Source organism: Carettochelys insculpta, chromosome 7, assembly GCF_033958435.1.
Source record: "Carettochelys insculpta isolate YL-2023 chromosome 7, ASM3395843v1, whole genome shotgun sequence".
Taxonomy (NCBI): domain Eukaryota; kingdom Metazoa; phylum Chordata; order Testudines; family Carettochelyidae; genus Carettochelys; species Carettochelys insculpta.
Window position 1 is genome coordinate 6,188,838 of NC_134143.1, and position 7,808 is coordinate 6,196,645.

The window sequence follows — 7,808 nt, forward strand, 5'->3', positions numbered from 1 at the left end:
TCTTTCCAGCACATAGAGCCGGACTCTAGACCCAAACACGCCTGATTTTGGGACATCCTAAAATTCGGTTCTGAACACCACAACTCATGGAATCGCAGGCCAGGAAGGAATCTTGAGCACTCGTCTCGTCTAGTCTGCTCTCGCTTATAGCTGTGTCTGGCCGGTTTCAGAGCCACACGTGCCAGCCCAGCGCAGCGACGTCTGGGCTGCAGTGGAAGGAACGGTGCAGAGAGGGGCTGGGAATTCTCATGGGCGCGTTGGTTTTGATTGTAGGTTTCATGAATCGCTTCTGAAAGAAACTAAATCTGGGATTTGAGGAGGCCTGATAGGGAACCTGCCAGTGTCCATCTCCCCAGAGCCCCAAACCCTTCAGCAAATTGCACCCCACTGTGCCCTGTATTCCCTGCCATCCTGCTGCTCCTCCTCCTCCTTCCTGACACATGCCGGTGAATACCTGCACCTGGATGGCGGCAGCTGGGAGATTATTTGGTCACTCGGAGGTTTAGTTCCCATCTGAAGCACCTGCTGCTGGTTCTGGCTTGGCGGGGTGGACTTTGCTGCCAGTGGCTCTGGATTCACCTCTAGCCTCACTGGGAAGCGTGCAAGGAGCGTGGCCCTGGCTCCCTCCACTGTGCAGTTCTCTGCCAGCCACACTCCCGGTCTCCAGAAGGATGGCTCCTGCAGCCGGGGCTTGCGGAGCTGTTACCGTGGCCTTGGAGTGACATCTAATGCTCGGCTGCTGTATTGCCACATCTGGGCTGTCTGCAGAGGTCAGAACACTGCAAACTTTTATCCGCCAGCAATGGCCGACCTCACGGGACTGGGGAAGTTCCAGCAGCTGTGCAGGCAGAAGGACAAAGAGTCTGTCTCAGACCACGACGGAGCAGCCAGCCCCAGCGTCAAAGCGCTCCCTGGGCCGGAAGCTGCGAGGGAAAAGAGCTTCAGTGTGTGGCTGCCCAGTCTCCCAAGGAAATGAGGCCCTATGGACAGGAATGGATCCTGGCTGGGAGACACCAGGGATACAGTGTTCTCCTTCACATTGCTTGCTGGCAAAGATGAGATGTTAATAGTCCTTGGAGGGAACACACTGAACAGGAGGGGCATCACAGCCTTCCCTACTGGGACTTGAGAGGCCAGGCCAGGCCAGGTCAGGCTGCAGGACACCAGGCCAGGCTGCCTACCATGGGGCTGATGGACACCTAGCACAGGGATGGGTTTGGAGATGGGAATACACAGGGATGGGCTTAAACTCCCAAGCTCACTTCCCACAAGGACCTGCGGATCCCTGCTGGATGGGGACAACCTCTGGCCGCTGCTCAGCAGGCTGGGTTTGGAGCAGTGCCCCAGAGACAAGAGGCTTTGGGTCCTATCCCCCTTTCCTCGAGCCAGCCAATGCTCTGGTTCTCTGCATCAGCCAAGTCCTCCACCCCCAAGCTAATCAACACATGCCGCGAAGCCAGGCTTCACGTCTGGTGCTGTCCCATCTTCCAGGCACACATTCCCTCCGCATGGGCGAAGGAGACCGGTCCTTCAGCGCCTGAAAAAGGCCACTATTGTCTCTGCCTTCCAAACAGGGAAAAAAGGCCCACAGAACATCTACATCCAAAAACCACACACAACCCGGAGCCTCGGGCCAGAGCACCAGCCTCCTCATATCTGACTTGTCAAAACGCTGCACAAGCCGATGCCCTGTCTCAGACCCGCCTTGCGTTCCCTTTCCCACGCCTGGAGATGAGGCGCCTTGGCAGGTGGATTGGAAAGGGGTCTCCCTGGTGGTGCTGCTGCTGATGATACCTCGGTCTTCTCTAGGTGATCTCAACGCACACTGCAAAGTTGTGCTGTGTGGTTATCGCTGGTAGGGGGCACTGGCCCTTCCAAAGGCAGAGGCGGTTGAGAAGGTAGAGCCCTGTGCCCAGAGAAGTGAGTGGAGAAGTCACTAGACTAGAGGAAGCTGGACTGGGGAAGCAATCGGTGTCTGGGATGAAGAAGAGTGGAGCCTGCCCAGCTCATTGTTCCTGTAGCTGGGACAAGGGGCCATGTGGACAGGATGGGGCGAGGATCTTCCCTCTGCCAGACAGTGCAGACAGGTGTTCAGGGTCATGGGAGCCAGTAGTGACCTGAGTATGTGGTCCAAAAAGAGTTCCCCCCAGTGGTGTCTGGAGGAGAACGGTTGAAGGCACAGCCCCGTGGCAGGACCCAGCTACGATGCTGTCCGAAGCCACTGTGAAACTCCTGTGCCTGGGGCATTTTGCAGGCTTTGGAGGCCAGGAGTGGAACAGTCCCTAGTAAGATGGGGACCTTAAATTCCAGGGGTGACTCTGAGCTGGGGAATCCCGGACTGAAAGCCACAGTCCCTGTGATCCTAAACAAGGAAGGTGCGTAGAAAGGGACCCAAAAGGGAACTGAGTGATGAGGAATAAATTAGAACCTGGGGGCGGGATATCATTTCAAAAGACTGGCTGTGATTGGATTATCTGCAGGAACCTGAAGGGAAATGAAGGCAGGGGGTGCAGTGGTGTGCGGTACTGCGAGGGGGTGTGCTCAGAGGCTGCGTACCTGGTTACAACCCCTATTTTACAGAGGTGGAAACTGAGGCACCAAGCAGTGAAGTGACTTGCCCAAGGGGACCCAGTAGGTCTGTGACAGAGCCAGGAATAAACCTCAGCTCCCTTGAGTTCCAGTCCTGTACCGAACCCTTTTAATTAGATTTTGACCTGGCACTTGAACGAAAGAGAACTGTGACCTCATACCAGGCTGAAGCCAGGGTGTTGGGCACCTCAAAATTCAGAGGTGCTTAGACCCAGAGCTTGCAACAGACAAGGGATCCACTGTGACATTCACAGGCATATATGGAGAGGCCCCACAGTCCCCTCTGAATCTGAAGCTCTGAAACTTCAAGTAAAGTCGAGGCCAGGGGCTGGATTTTGGCTCAGGCCCCCTGCTGCAGAAAGCAGGTCCTTCCGAGCGGGTGACTGCCAACTACACCCAAGAGGCCGTGCCAATATCACACTCCCAAACTTGCAATTAACCAGTGGGCCCCGAGCCACAGCCTGAAAAGGAATCCATGATAGCTTTAGCCTGACCTGGAAGGAGGGCACACGTGTGCCCTGGAATATAATCGGTGGAGCTGGGGAAGGCGCATTCCAGCATCAATGCCTTATGGGATAGGCCCTGTGTCCACAGACACACAGGAGAAGTCAGCAGTTCTGAGCCCCCCAGATTTCAGCTGCACAGGACAATGGGGCAGAGTGTTGTCCAATGCTGGCAATGCTCCTAGAAAGCTCCCAAAGCTCCCTGAGTAGGAGAGAGTAGTCCAAGGGTCACTTGCAGAGCCCGGTGCATTCTGCTGGAGCTGCAGAGCTTGCCAAGAGCCACCTGGCATGGCAGTAATAGTCCCACCCTGAGTTCCAGAGGAGGTCCATGCCCACTGGTACAACTTCCCAGATATTTTGGAGATTAAACCAGCCCCTGGGTTGCACCAGCTCCCACAAGGCTGTTGCTTGGCTTGCTGCAATACCCTTCTGCCTCCCCCAGAGAGCTGCTTTGAATTCGCTCAGTGGCACAAAGGCACCACTCCCGGAAAGGCGTCTCTGTGTTCACTGCAGAGCCATCCTTGGAGGTATTAGGCTCCTAACATCCACTGATTTCCAGGGACCTTCCTTCTGAGGACGTGGGTGGCAGCATCATCAGTGTTCCTGCGTCCGGCATTTTCCACCACCCCTATGGCACAGTTCCCATCTCACTGCTCAGGAGCTGCTCAAAAGCAGCACAACATGCTCCCTTCCCAACCTGGAGGCCCTGCGCCCAGCCCAAGGTCACTGGCCCTGTTTGTTTAATGTGTTGTCAACAGCAGGACTGAAGAAATCACCTTCTTTCTCAAACTGCCTGTCCCCTGTGTGTCTTTGAGATATACTGAGCGGGCCCAGGGGTAGGCATCTAAACTCTTGACTTGCATTCCTGGCTCTGCCCCAGCTTGTCCAAGTGACTCTGGGCAAATCACACCACCTCTCTGAGCACTGGTCTCTCCCTGTGCGAAATGAGAATAATGCTCTCGGCCTAACACGGGTCTTTGCGGTGGGTAAAGCACCTTGAGACCCTTGAGCGAAAGCTGCTAGAAAAGGGCTAATGTTTACTTCTGCGCTGTGGTATTGATTATTGGATTCATGGCTCACTTTATTGTCACGAAAAAATGTACACAGCTGCAGTCTGAGAGTTAAATGGTTTCTGGTCTGTTGTGGACAACTGCAGAAGGGCCAGCTAAGTTCAGAGGTAGTGATAAGTGAAAGGGGCCTGCAAAACCCAGAGAGAGATTCCCAAAACCCAGAGAGAGATTCTGAATAAATTGGAGAAATGGTCTGAGGTAAACAGGATGAAGTTTAATAAGAACAAATGCAAAGTGCTCCACTTGGGAAGGAACAATCAATTTCACACATACAGAGTAGGAGAGACTGTCTAGGAATGACTACAGCAGAAAGGGATCTAGGGGTTATAGTGGACCACAAGCTAAATATGAGTCAACAGTGTGATGCTGTTGCAAAGAAAGCAAGCATGATTCTGGGATGCATTAACAGGTGTGTTGTGAACAAGACAGGAGAAGTCATTCTTCCGCTCTACTCTGCGCTGGTTAGGCCTCAGCTGGAGTATCGTGTGCAGTTCTGGGCACTGCAGTTCAAAAAAGATGTGGAGAAATTAGAGAGGGTCCAGAAAAGAGCAACAAGAATGATCAAAGGTCTAGAGAACATGAGCTATGAAGAAAGGCTGAAAGAATTGGGCTTGTTTAGTTTGGAAAAGAGAAGATTGAGGGGAGACATGATAGCGGTTTTCAAGTGTCTAAAAGGGTATCATAAGGAGGAGGGAGAAAACTTGTTCTTCTTGGCCTCTGAGGATAGAACAAGAGACAATGGGCTTAAACTGCAGCAAGGGAGGTTTAGGTTGAACATTAGGAAAAAGTTCCTAACTGTCAGGGTGGTCAAACACTGGAATAAATTGCCTGGGGAGGTTGTGGAATCTCCATCGCTGGAGATATTTAAGAACAGGTTCGATAAATGTCTATCAGGGATGGTTTAGATAGTACTTGGTCCTGCCAAGCGGGCAGGGGGCTGGACTCGATGGCCTCTCGAGGTCCCTTCCACTCCTAGTATTCTATGATTCTATGTAATCAGGGAGTTGGGAGCAGCACAAGTCAAAGGGGTTTTGCCCCAGAGTCCTGGCAGTGCTTATTGCATAAACAAGGGATCCACTGTGAAATTCAGAGGCACATCTGGAGAGGCTCAGAGAAGCCCAGTAACCTGCCTGTGTAGGTCAAATTAGCTGGGTGACTCTCAGGCAGCGATTGCAGGGCTGGCCATTAGAAACATAGCTGGGAGGGGGAAGGCCCATATTGGCTTTGGAAGTCACTGAGGAAATAAGAGGCCAGGACAATGTCATTTTTCAGAGCATAAGCTTTCATGGGCAAAGAACATCTGGCGAAGCGGGTCTTTGCCCACCAAAGCTTATGCTCCAAATATCTGTTAGTCTATAAGGCGCCACAGGACTTCTTGTTGTTTTTGAAGATACAGACTAACACCTCCCTGACGTTTTTCAGAGCATCACTCAGGCTGGAAGGTGCCTGCCTCCTACGTCGCGCCACTAGAGGGCTCTGGGGTTCTGTTCGCCCACTGTCCGGCAAACCAGCACCTGGAAATGTGTCCTGTCTCATCACTGAAGCGGAAGAGAGGCTGGATTCTCCTCCGAATGCAGAAGCAACACTGCGTAAACAGGAGCAGCGTGTCCCGTGCTCACAGGGAAACACAAAACGACTCCAGATTCAGGGTTCTTCCCACGTGTGGAGTAACTGAAGGGCCGGGCCGGTTTTGCTTGATGCATTTTTAGAGGCCATTTGATTGTGACACTGCCTGGGCGAGGTGCCAGTCAAAAAACAGGCCCAGAGGAGAGCAGAGAGGGCTGCGCAAGGAGATGGCTTGGGTCAGTGATGACTGCAGACACGGTCTCCGCACTCTGGAATTTGACAATGGGGAGAGGAGATGCCTTGGCTGGTCTTGGGGGCACCCATCACAAAGGAATGGGCTTGAACTCAAGAGAAGAGGCCTGCCGGCTGAGTGACAAGCAAGTCTACCGGGCCCTGAGCTCTGGGAGGCCAGGGAAGGGAAACAGCAGAATCCTGTGTCTGGAAGAATGTGTGTGCCTCAGTTTCCCTTCTGTTACTCAAGTATTCAAGTGATGGGATAAGCATGTGATCTTAGCAGCGACCCCTAGAGGGCAGGTGTGAGTGCTGCCCGGCTGCCCGGAACAGTGCTTGGCAACTGACCGCTGGGCCCCTGCCTCTGCAAGAATCAGCTGGAAGCGTGTCCATGCAGACAGGGACCTGCTGGCCTGGGAGACAAAGAAATGAGTGGGGGTGGCTGGCGGGTGGCAGCTGGAACTCGTCAGTCTCCGGTTTGGGACTTGGAAGGGGGAGTCCAGCTCAACAGCCCCTGAATCCCCCCAAGATGGACTTTACTAATGGTTCTGTGGCAGCAAGCTCTGTCCTACGTTGTGTTCCAGTTGACTAATAAACCATTTTGGTTTACAGCACTGGCTGAGAGTCACTGCTGGTTGCAGAGCTGGGGTTCAGGGCCCCTCTGGCTTCTCCCAAGGTCCCATCCCTGGGGCCCTGCTGCAGCAAGTGCCTGGAGAGACTGGGGCCAGGGGGGAAACACTCTGAGGTCAGACCCAGAAAGGCCATAGTCAAAAAGGCTTCTTGCCCTGGCAACAGTGTCAGAGGAGAGGCAAAAACAGGTGAGCCTTGCCTCAGTCCCCTGAGAAATCATGGAGGGGATCCTCAAGGAATCCATTTGGGAGCACTTGGAAGAGGGGAGAGTGATCAGGAGTCGTCAACATGGATTCACCAAGGGCAAGTCGTGCCTGACCCATCTGATTAGCTTCTATGATGAGGTAACTGGCTCTTGGACATGGGGAAGTCAATGGATGTGGTATTCCTTGACTTTAGCAAAGCTTTTGATACAGACTCCCACCACATTCTTGCCCAAAAGTTAAGGAAGTATGGATTGGAAACATGGACTGTAAGGTGGATGGAAAGCTGGCTTGATGGTTGGGCCCAGCGGGTAGTGGTCAATGGCTCTGTGGCTGGTTGGCAGCCAGTTTCAAGTGGGGTGTCCCAAGGAATGTTTCTAGGGCCAGTGTTGCTCAAGATCTCTATTAATGACCTTCATGAGGGGATGGATTGCACCCTCAGCAACTTTGCGGAGGACACACAGTGAGTGGAGAGGTAGATATGTTGGAGAGTAGAGATAGGGTCTAGAATAACCTGGGAGGTCTGGGCCAAAAGGAATCTGATGAGGTTCAGTGAGGAGAAGTGTAGAGTCCTGCACTTGGGATGGAAAAATCCCAAGCATTGTTACGGGCTGGGGCCCGACTGGTTCAACAGTCGTACAGAGGAAAGGGACCTAGGGGTTCTGGTGGATGAAAGGCTGGATATGAGTAAACGGTGTCCCCTTGTAGCCAAGAAGGCTAGCGGCATACTGGGGTGCATTAGGAGGGGCATCGTGAGCAGATCTAGAGAAGTGGTTGTTCCCCTCTGTTCCGCAATATGAGGCCACATCTGGAATATTGTGTCCAGTTCTGGGCCCCCCAGTATAAAAAGGATGTGGATGTGCTGGAGCAGGTTCAGCGACGGGCAACAAAGATGATTACGGGGCTGGAGCACAAGACCTACGAGGAGAGGCTGAGGGATCGGGGCTTGTTTAGGTTGCAGAAGAGGAGTCTTTGGGGGGGATTTAACAGCCGGCTTCAGCTTCCCGCAGGGGGGC